This window comes from Hyla sarda, chromosome 1 (assembly GCF_029499605.1).
Source record: "Hyla sarda isolate aHylSar1 chromosome 1, aHylSar1.hap1, whole genome shotgun sequence".
In the NCBI taxonomy this organism is placed as follows: Eukaryota; Metazoa; Chordata; class Amphibia; order Anura; family Hylidae; genus Hyla; species Hyla sarda.
The window spans coordinates 375116381-375126465 of NC_079189.1; the positions used below are offsets into that span (position 1 = coordinate 375116381).

Sequence of the window (10085 nt, forward strand, 5' to 3'; positions counted from 1 at the left end):
ATATATATTATTGCTTAAAGGGGTACTCCGGTGGAAAACATTTTTTTTAAATCAAGTGATGCACAGTGCTCTCTGCTGACACCTCTGTCCATCTCAGGAACTGTCCAGAGCAGGATAAATTTGCTGTAGGGATTTGCTCCTGCTCTGGACAGTTCCTGACATGGACAGAGATGTCAGCAGAGAGCACTGTGGTCAGAAAAAAAATAAATTCAAAAAGAAAAGAGCATACAGCAGCTGATAAATACTGGAAGGATTAAGATTTTTTAATAGAAGTAATTTACAAATCTGTTTAACTTTCTGGCACCAGTTGATTTAAATAAAATTGTATTCCACCAGATACCCCTTTAAAGAATTCTGTCAAGTGCTTCATGCTACCTGAACTACAGGCAGCATGAAACATACATAGACTTCAAAACCCAACAAAAATAAAAAGTCGAGGAGGCCAGCTACTCCCCACTCTGCTGAGTCTGATGGACAGGGCTGTACCTATTTGTCTATAGGGGAAAAGACAGTCTTTGAGGCCATGTGAGACGGGGTCAAGCAATCAGAAAGCCCATCGTCTTGACTTTTTGTCCCTGGTCATATTTAAACAGATTTTTTTGGAACACCACCCTTGTTTGTTTCATGCTGGCCATGGTTCAGGTTGCATGAAACAACTGTCGGGTTTCCTTTAACACTTTCTGTGTAGTGTTTGAAAGTGAATTACTTAAAAAAAAATTTAAAAAAAAACTTAATTGCATGAGGTTTCTTATGTTACTTATGAGATTTGTTCATGTTCCATGTTCATATGTTTTAAAGCATTTTTCAGATGTAATGAATTCAGGTAAAGGGCTAAAAATTCTTAAACATGCAGGTGACAGCAACCTAATATTTGTAAGGGCTCCCTCATTTCTCCTCTGGCACCATGGGGGATCCACGATTTATTGGGATGTAATCTACTTGTCCAATTCTGTTTCACCTGACAATATCTTAGATAATCTGAACTAGAGATGCTTTACTGTTTTTAGTACTGTTAAGTTTCCATTATTTAAAAGGCTTTTTGAGGTTTGGAAAACATGGCTTTCTTCCAAAAACAGCTCCACACCTGTCCGTGGGTAGTCTCTGGTATTGCAGCTCAGCTCTTTTGAAGTGGATGAGTACCAATACCAAACACGGCCTGTGGGCAAGTGTTGTGCTGTTCATAGAAGAAAGCAGCCATGTTGTTCTAGTCAAGGCCGCTTATATTGGATGGGTTACTCGGTAAGGACAAGTTCTAATGCAACTTCACATTTTACAGTAGGGTGTAATGATACACCCCACATTACTTGGTAGGTAAATATGTCTTGGCAGCAGCTCTCTGCTTTTGCAAATGGGTTCTTGGTTATAAGAAACCGACCTAATGTCCATGTGTTTTCAGTTGTCATGTCATGTGACCTATGTAGTGATGGTGTTCAAACTAAAAGAGTGCATTACAATGCAAGTAAATACTAAATTCTAGGGATTGCTGCACATTGTAAGTAACCAATGTAAGGAGAGGTAGCTCACACCGTATGCAACTTGTGACCTGCTGCACAACATTTCAGCATGCTTGACAAATGCCGTTATTCAGAAAAAGTAACTTAACTCCCATTTACATTACATACAGTGAGCTGACTTGTCTTATACTAGTTACAAAATGAACACCGTCATCTGGTTGGTTCCTTTGAGCAATATCTCTATTTTTGTCTGCACCAATGAGGAATAAATTGTTCCTCAGAAACATGTATGTAACCCGCTCCATGTGTGTAACTGCAGTGCCCATTGCACCGATGTACACATGCTCTAGATAGCATACTCCAGTGACTAGCTTTCTGTTTCTTTGCTCTTTTGCTGGCTTATTAAACTCATGTTTTGCTCAAAGTTGTTAATTTATTTAAGAGACACCAACCCTATTACTAGTAAATGAGAGAGAATGAAAGATCAAAGCTGTTTTAGTGCTTGTTCGGTTGCGCCGCCATATTGACTTGAAATGTTGCCTGGATTTTGAGCCTTTAAAAAAAATAGAACATTGCTCAAAAATGTGAAAGGAATATTCTTCCTAGATAAAAGCTTATAGTTAGCTTTTATATAAATATTGTATTTTCCTTTTTAGTCTGATACTATAGATATTTCATCATCTGCTTCAATGTTTGTTTTTGATAATCTTAACCCTGCCTCACCTACCACCAGTACTAAAAAAGAAGAATACTAGTAGTATGACTGCAGAGGGAGCTGCTTCTAAAGGCTAAAGCCACCTTGAATCCAGAATCTTTGCTTTAAAGGGGTTCTCCACTAGAAAACCTGTTTTATTAAATCAAATTTTGCCAGAAAAATAAGCAGATTTGTAAATGACTTCTATTAAAAATCTTAATTCTTCCAGTACTTATCAGCTGCTGTATGATTCACAGGAAGTTCTTTTCTTTTTGAATTTCCTTTCTACCTGACCACAGTACTCTCTGCTGACACCTCTGTCCATATCAGGAACTGTCCAGAGTAGGAGCAAATCCCCATAGAAAACCTCTCCTACTCTGGACAGTTCCTGACATGGACAGAGGTGTCATCAGAGAGCACTGTCGTCAGGCAGAAAGGAAATTAAAAAAGAAAAGAACTTCCTGTGGATCATACAGCAGCTAATAAGTACTGGAAGGATTAAGATTTTTTAACAAAAGTAATTTACAAATCTGTTTAACTTTCTGGCAACTGTTGATTTAAAAGAAAATGCATTCCAGTGGAGAACCCCTTTAAACCAATGCCTGGTTAGTAGCCCAAGCCACAATGTAAATTAAACTAGAGCATGTTAAAGGGGTTTTCCAGGAATAGAAAAACACAGCTAATTTCTTTCAAGAACCACTCCCATCTGTCTCCAGGTCCAGATTTTCTCCATTCATTTCAATTGAACTAAGCTGCAGAACCACACCCAACCTGGAGACAGGCAGGGAGCTTTTTGAAAGAAATTAGCTCTGTTTTTCTATTCCTGGATAACCCCTTTAAAGTGGGAGTTGCATATGTTTGCAGCTCTTATTCAATCTGTGTGTGCAGCACAATGAGGAGGGGGTTAGCAGGGGATTAGCAGTCAGCATGCAGAGAAAGAGAAGAACATGTGTGTGTTCTACTTCCTGTCCCCATATGGCTTGAGATAACACCAGGGGGAGGTTACTTTGGGTTTTTCCCCAGAGATAGAATGAGAAGATTGGGATATATATTGACTCTATGACCAAGCTGTATATTCCATCAAATGCCCTGATCATTACGAACTGCTGCACCTGTGTGTTTTTACAGAAAAAACTTTCCTTAAACAATATTTAATCATTGAAAAACACATTACATAGTAAATTCTGGCAACATTGTAGTTTATTTTTTTTCTGCCCCCCTCCCCAAAGAGTGGTTAGAGTGCGTTGTACATACCCTAAATGGTACACATAAAAACTACAGCAAGTTAAAAAAAAAATAGGTTTCAAATAGTTACATTTGGAAAAAAAACAAAAAATGTTTTAATTCTCCCTAAACTTGTAGATATTTTTTTCAAGTTAAGCTGTTGCATGTGTACATGTGAAATAGTAGGATTTCTAACCATTCTGTAAGGTATATATGGCATTTTTACCAGTTTATCCTGTAGGCCCCATATTTTATTTTTCAGTTGTCCATGAGCCACAGGTTGGAGACTATGATGGCTTGGCTATGATGTCTCCCATATACTTTTGTCATTAAGAAGAGGAGATCCTGCTCCCTTATATCCTGATAGATTACCCTTAGAAGCATCAGCAGCATAGAGGACATTCTAAAACCATTCTAAACAATGCAGCTTTGAATCAAGCACTGGGGTGAGCTGTAATACTCAATGCAAGCTGCTGGAGCTTCTTGCTGTCACTCTGGTTTTGTCTTTCCCCACTCTCTAACTCCTACTTTCCTTTCCATAGACTTTTATATGGACTGCTGTACCCTTTTTATGTGTCATGGCATGTAAGATCCAGCTATTCCCCACTTGTAACATAAAAAGCAAAAAAAACTTTTTTTGCTTTTTATGTTACATATGTGGAGGAAGATGCTGACACCATCTTAGTACATGCACTCAACCCATTCAACTGGGTGTTTTAAGTAGGGAATAACTGGATCTTACATGCACAGCAATTGTAGGTTTAGTGCTAGCCCAAGAGAGGCATATCTATAGTGTAGGGTCCGTCCCAAATGAGGTCACCTTATCGTGTGGGATGTCACACACTATTTGGCCAAATGGTAAGCCAAGAACCTATATTTTTCTCTATAGCAGTATTGCAATGAAAAAAGTGTTATATTACACATATATCTTAGCATCAGTCACCTGATTAATCTTAAAGGGGTTATCCGGGAATATAAAACATAGGTAATTGTCTCCAGATTTGGTGTGGTTCTGTAGCTCCGTTCCATTGAAGTAAATGGAGCCAAGTTGGAATACCACACCCAACCTGGAGACAAACAGGAAGCAGTTTTGGAAATAAATTACCTGTGTGTTTCTATTCATGAATAACCCCTTTAGGTTTGGTTTGAGTACTTTTTGCAGAGTTAATGACTAGTTTAAAGAGGACCTGTGGTCAACCCCCCAAAAAATGAGATTGCATTATCATTAAATAGCTTAGGGTGCCCTGATCACACAGTTGTGGGTTTACAGATTGTCTGTCTGACAATTCAAGGAATCAGTCAGGGGGTGTAAATATTGTACACAGAGGGCCTGAATGCCTAACACAAACACACCCCCTGACTGTATAATTCCACCCATCACCTGATATTGGCTCTCTTTATTAAAATTAAGTTCACACCCATCTGACTAATTCCCTGAAATTTCAGACAACAATGTAAACACTCTGTATCTCTGGGCCAGAATGGCATATCAAGAAACTGTAAAAAAAAGTTGTGTGATCAGGGTACCCTAAGCTATTTAATAATAACATAGTCTAATTTTTGGGGTAGGCCACAGGTCATCTTTAAAGGTGTTATCCAAGGATAGTAAACAAGAACTACGGTAATTTCTTCCATAAACAGCACCACACCTTAGATTGGCTGTGCTATTACACCTTGAAATAATCTCAAACCACTCGGGGCCAAAGCCCAGGGTACTACATTCCTTGCTGGATAACAACCACCCCTAAAAACATAACCTTTAATGTGTTAAACTAAAACAAATTGCACAACAAATTGCACATCCTCCTGATGATGCTGATGTCTCAGCGAAACATGTTGAGGAGGGCATGTTTGCTGTTTTAAATCAGTAGATTCCTGTGTTGAAGTGGAGGACTGCTACAGTCTTAATGCACTCCATAGCGCACTGGGTATGCTATGCTAATGAATCCAAAGTAGGCATCGGGCTGAGACAAAGCCGTAAGTAGTCATGGCTCTCTGCAGGCACGATCGACAGAGGTGTTTATGTTCCAGCTGTGAGTGACATAGAAGCCTATTAATCATGCCTGCAGAGAGCAAATAAAGGCATAGAGACGTGACTACTTATGGCTTGGTCTCCGCCTGATGCCTACTTAGCATTCAATAGCATACTTTATGTGCAGAATTAAAAGTATTTTACTTTGGGCAAGAGCGCTCATTTCCCCCTGCAACATGGTAGGAAACCTTTTTCTGATTGTCTATCATGCCCTGCCCTTGCTTTTATGGCCTTTATCCTGCTGACTGGCAAAGCCTTGGATCAGGAGTTAGCTAGTAAGAGGAAGAGCTAAGAGAAATAGAATGATTTAAAAAAGTGCTAAATATTAGGGGTAAAAAAAGCATGGTAACCAAGACCAAATAGTTCCCACTGTCTAAATAGTTTTTTGGACAAACAAAGAAATAAATACAATAAAAGCATTATATTAGTATCAGACAGTTCCAGCTTGTGACCTTCCTCCTCCCAGCGAACTACCACAAATTCCCCTCTGGCCCATTCACTCTGCAGTTGGAAAAAGCACTGCTGTGATGAAAGATTCTCATACTGGTTATTATGGAGGATTAGAGGCCAGTAGGGGCGGCTATTGCACAAAGGCCACATTTCAGCCATGCCACACTTGTCAGATTGTTACTGTGTTTTGCTGTATTTCCAAAACAAGAGGAGCGCTAGGCTACAATTATGTAAATATACAGTCTTCATAATGTGTAATCATTTCTAGCCTGTCAAAATACATTCACTTGTCAGCTTTACCCTAACTAGCTGGTAATGGCATCTACCTAGGCATTATCATACAGCCATTCATAGCTCTCATAGTCTTTCATTACTACTTTTTTTTTTTTTTTTATTGTACTCGCTTGTTTAAGCAAAAGTTGAATCTCCTGATAAATATACACAGTGACACCTTATTATGAGGTATTATTGTGATCACATTTTTGTGTCTCCCAATTTCCTCTTATTTCTCATGCACGTCATACATTTTCAAAAACTGTTCGTTCAGCTGACAGATATCTCTCCTGACTTCTCCATACACGTGTTGTCTTTGAGCAGGGGTAAGATACAGCAAGAGTGCTCTATTGCCTGCTTATTCCTCCCTGAACAAAAGGGTCGGGTGGCACAAATCCAGCATATCAAATCCGGTCTGGAGGCTGCCATACACCTTAGATCAGTGTTTCCCAACTAGCGAGCCACTAGCTGTTGCAAAACTACAACTTGCAGTATGTCGAGAGTTGTAGTTCTGCAACAGCTGGAGGCACACAGGTTGGGAAACACTGCCTTAGACCCCGGTGGCTTTGGGTTTGACATTGACTTGGGCCAATTTTATAAGAAGACGTGTCATCTTTAAAAAAAATTTATATTTATGTAGAAAATAACATTATGGGGGAGATTTAAAAACCTGTGTAGAGGATGAGTGGTGCAGTTGCCCATAGTAACCAGTCAGATTGCTTCTTTCCTTTTTAAAAGAGACCTGTGAAAAATGAAAGAAACAATCTGGTTGCTATGGACAACTGCACCACTGTTCCTACACAAGTTTTGATAAATCTTCCCCTATATGTTAATTTGTAATATACATTGGTTAAAAAAAATTGTATATTTTTGTCCCTGCAGCTATTGTTTGTGTGTCTCTGTATGGAGATAAAATACATGAAGTATGGGCGGGACAAGCGGGGCTCTGTGCACTGAGGACAAAGCGGGGCTCTGTGCACTGAGGACAAAGCGGGGCTCTGTGCACTGAGGACAAAGTGGGGCTCTGTGCACTGAGGACAAAGCGGGGCTCTGTGCACTGAGGACAAAGCGGGGCTCTGTGCACTGAGGACAAAGCGGGGCTCTGTGCACTGAGTACAAAGCGGGGCTCTGTGCACTGAGGACAAAGCGGGGCTCTGTGCACTGAGGACATTCATTCCCTGCATCTTAATATTCCTACTCCTCTCGGCCTAGTGTCCGCACCCCTTTTCCAAATGATGTTTACACCTACTTCACCATACAGCAATGTGCATATAGTTGTCCAAATGGTAAAATAACTTTAAATTGGCACTGTCAGATCCAAAAACTGATTGTTGTTACTGATGAAAATGAAAGACCTTTTGTAATATGGCTGTTTAAAAATTTTTAATATTTAAAGGGGGTATCCACCATAAGGTAATTTTAGTACGTACCTTGCAGACAGTAATGGACATGCTTAGGAAGGATATGCACTTGTCTTGGGGCTAAATTACTATGTAGTGAGATTACCATGATACTGTGGCTAGCTTTTTGTGAACTGATATTTCCTGTTTGACTTTTCTTTTTTTGACTACAAATCCCACAATTCCATTTTCCTCCCTCCCACACATCAGCCACCCCACCCATTGAAGCATAAATGAGCTGCATCCATCAAAAGACCTGTGGTTTTCAATCAGGTTGTCTACAGCTGGTTGCATTAGTTGCAGATTGATCTCTCCACCCATTGAAGCAGACAGGCTCCCTGTCATCAGCTGACCAGTGAGTCTCGGCCGCATTGCAAGCTGAGAAAAATCTGAGACAACAGTCATTTTGTATGCTGTTAAAAATAAATATTGGGGTGAAAATCACGTAAGAATTGTAAGAAAACCATCACACGCAGGTTTAGACACTATATTATGAACTACACTAACTTTACAGCCCCTGTAGCATAGTCAAATAAAAAAAATCCTGGAATACCCATTTAATATTTGTAATATATAAAAAAAATTGAATATTTAACAACACTGCTCCTGAAAATCCCACCACTAGTCCCCATACCTACTTGGACACTAACCAGTCCTAATCAGCTTGTCCATGAGTCATGGACAAGAAATGACTCATGGACAAGACTGCATGAGCATACACACCAATTGCCTCCCACCACCACAGACACACCACCACCTCCCCTGAGAGGATTTCTAAGACTGTGAGCTAATGAAAAGAGGTATTTTTATAGTAAATATAGGTGATAGAGGCATAAAAATTAGATCTACATGGTCAGGATTAGGCACTGAGTAGCATACTTTTTTGAGGGATCTGACAGGTACGCTTTAACCTTTTGATGTGTTGAAGTAATGGGAAGTAGAGAATATATTTTAATGTCAAATAATAACATAACAACCGTTTTAGAGACACTTGGCCAAAGAAAGGGGACTACTCTGTTAGCTCCGAATGCCTTAAAACAGAATTTCAAAGCCAGGCAGACAGATGTTATTGTTGTATCTGAGTGTGCTCTGCTTGTAATGTGATGATATCAAGGACCTTTTTTTTATTATTGTTTCTTTATTTTGTAGATAAAATCCAAACTTTACCCAAACAATTCCGCCTTTTTCCCTCCTGGACACATACGGAATGCACAGTTTACACAGGAATTAACTTGTACTCTGTCAATCCTGGTTCACTGAATGAGATGTGCCACAGCAAACCCAAAGGGATCATTCTCATCATCTGCTTCACAGCAACCAACAACTGGTGACATACTAGGACATGCAAACGAATGTAACTTCTGCACAGACAAGACCTTCACTTCACGACTTCTCTTTTCTGAACATCCCAAACCCGAGGCAAACTGAGCCGCCATGCCTCATACAATACTTTCAACCTTTTATGTCATTGTTGCTGTTTAATTAATGTGATTCTTTTGTATTTTTACTTTTTTTGTTATTTTAAATGCTTTAAATTTCTTAAAGTCTGTGGATCTGCTGATGTACAGTGCCTTTGCTGCTATGGATCAAAATCAAAAGGACATTGTAGATAAATCTTATTGTATACGTAGAAAATACTTAATTTCCTACTAGAAAAGAATCGATACTGAAAGTTGGACTGTTTTACTGAAGTTGCAAAATGTGGTAGCAAAAAAAAAAATGGTGTTTTAAGTACACAGTGTTTGGTGTCATTAACAGTTTCGTAATAATCTACAGTGTAGAAAGATTTTGATACTAAATTGTGTCATTGTACAGAATTATATGACATTGTTGACCATAAGTACATATATAATACTAGATTGTTTGTGCATTCAGACTTTTAAGCATTAAACTTAAGTAACTTCTATTTTTGTGTTTGCTTATTAACTAAAATGATTCTTCGTATAAGCTCACATCATTACATTGTGTCTTTTGGACATTTAACTGCATTGGAAGATGTACCCATAAATCCTCTACTAATTGCACTTTTTCCTTTGACGTTAACTGGAACTTCTCCCAGGAAAATTTTGGTCTTAATTTTTTAATTAGGCTTCATCATTAGAGTCCATCTGGACAGTGCAAAACCCAATCATTCTAAATTGTTGAAGTAGCTTAAAACATTGTATGACAGAAGGCATACGTCAACAATAAACGGAGTCCACTCACTTCACACAATTCTTTTCTTAGCCAACATGCTGTTACCATTTTTTCTGCTGATACTGCTATTTCCATTTAATGGGTACTATATCAAGAACACAAAGCTTCTAACAAATTTTTTATAAAGTTTGAGGGTTCGAAAAGTTAAATATGGTGCTAGACATTTTATACACTCAAGTTTACACATGGCAGCTTTGTTAACGAAATTAATATACCTTTTATAGCAAACCGCTCCACCTGTCTGCATGGAATTGATCTTTGGTTGCAGAAATTTCTGCAGCCGTTCTGCCACAGGTAAGGGTAGGGTAGGGTCACACATTCCGTATTTTGCTACCCATTAAAGTCAGGGAAACTGACAGCAG

At 38.9% G+C, this 10085-nt stretch overlaps 1 protein-coding gene across 6 annotated transcripts in view; it reads left to right on the forward strand.

Moving 5' to 3' along the window:
* The window catches only part of LOC130275550 (transducin-like enhancer protein 4), a 129685-nt gene extending 120252 nt beyond the window's left edge, over positions 1-9433 (forward strand). For all 6 annotated transcript variants that reach the window (XM_056523640.1, XM_056523659.1, XM_056523650.1 and 3 more), the window contains one exon: positions 8677-9433. The gene's annotated coding sequence lies outside the window, so the exon portion shown is untranslated. The remainder of the gene's footprint in view (positions 1-8676) is intronic.
* Positions 9434-10085: the final 652 nt, after the last annotated feature.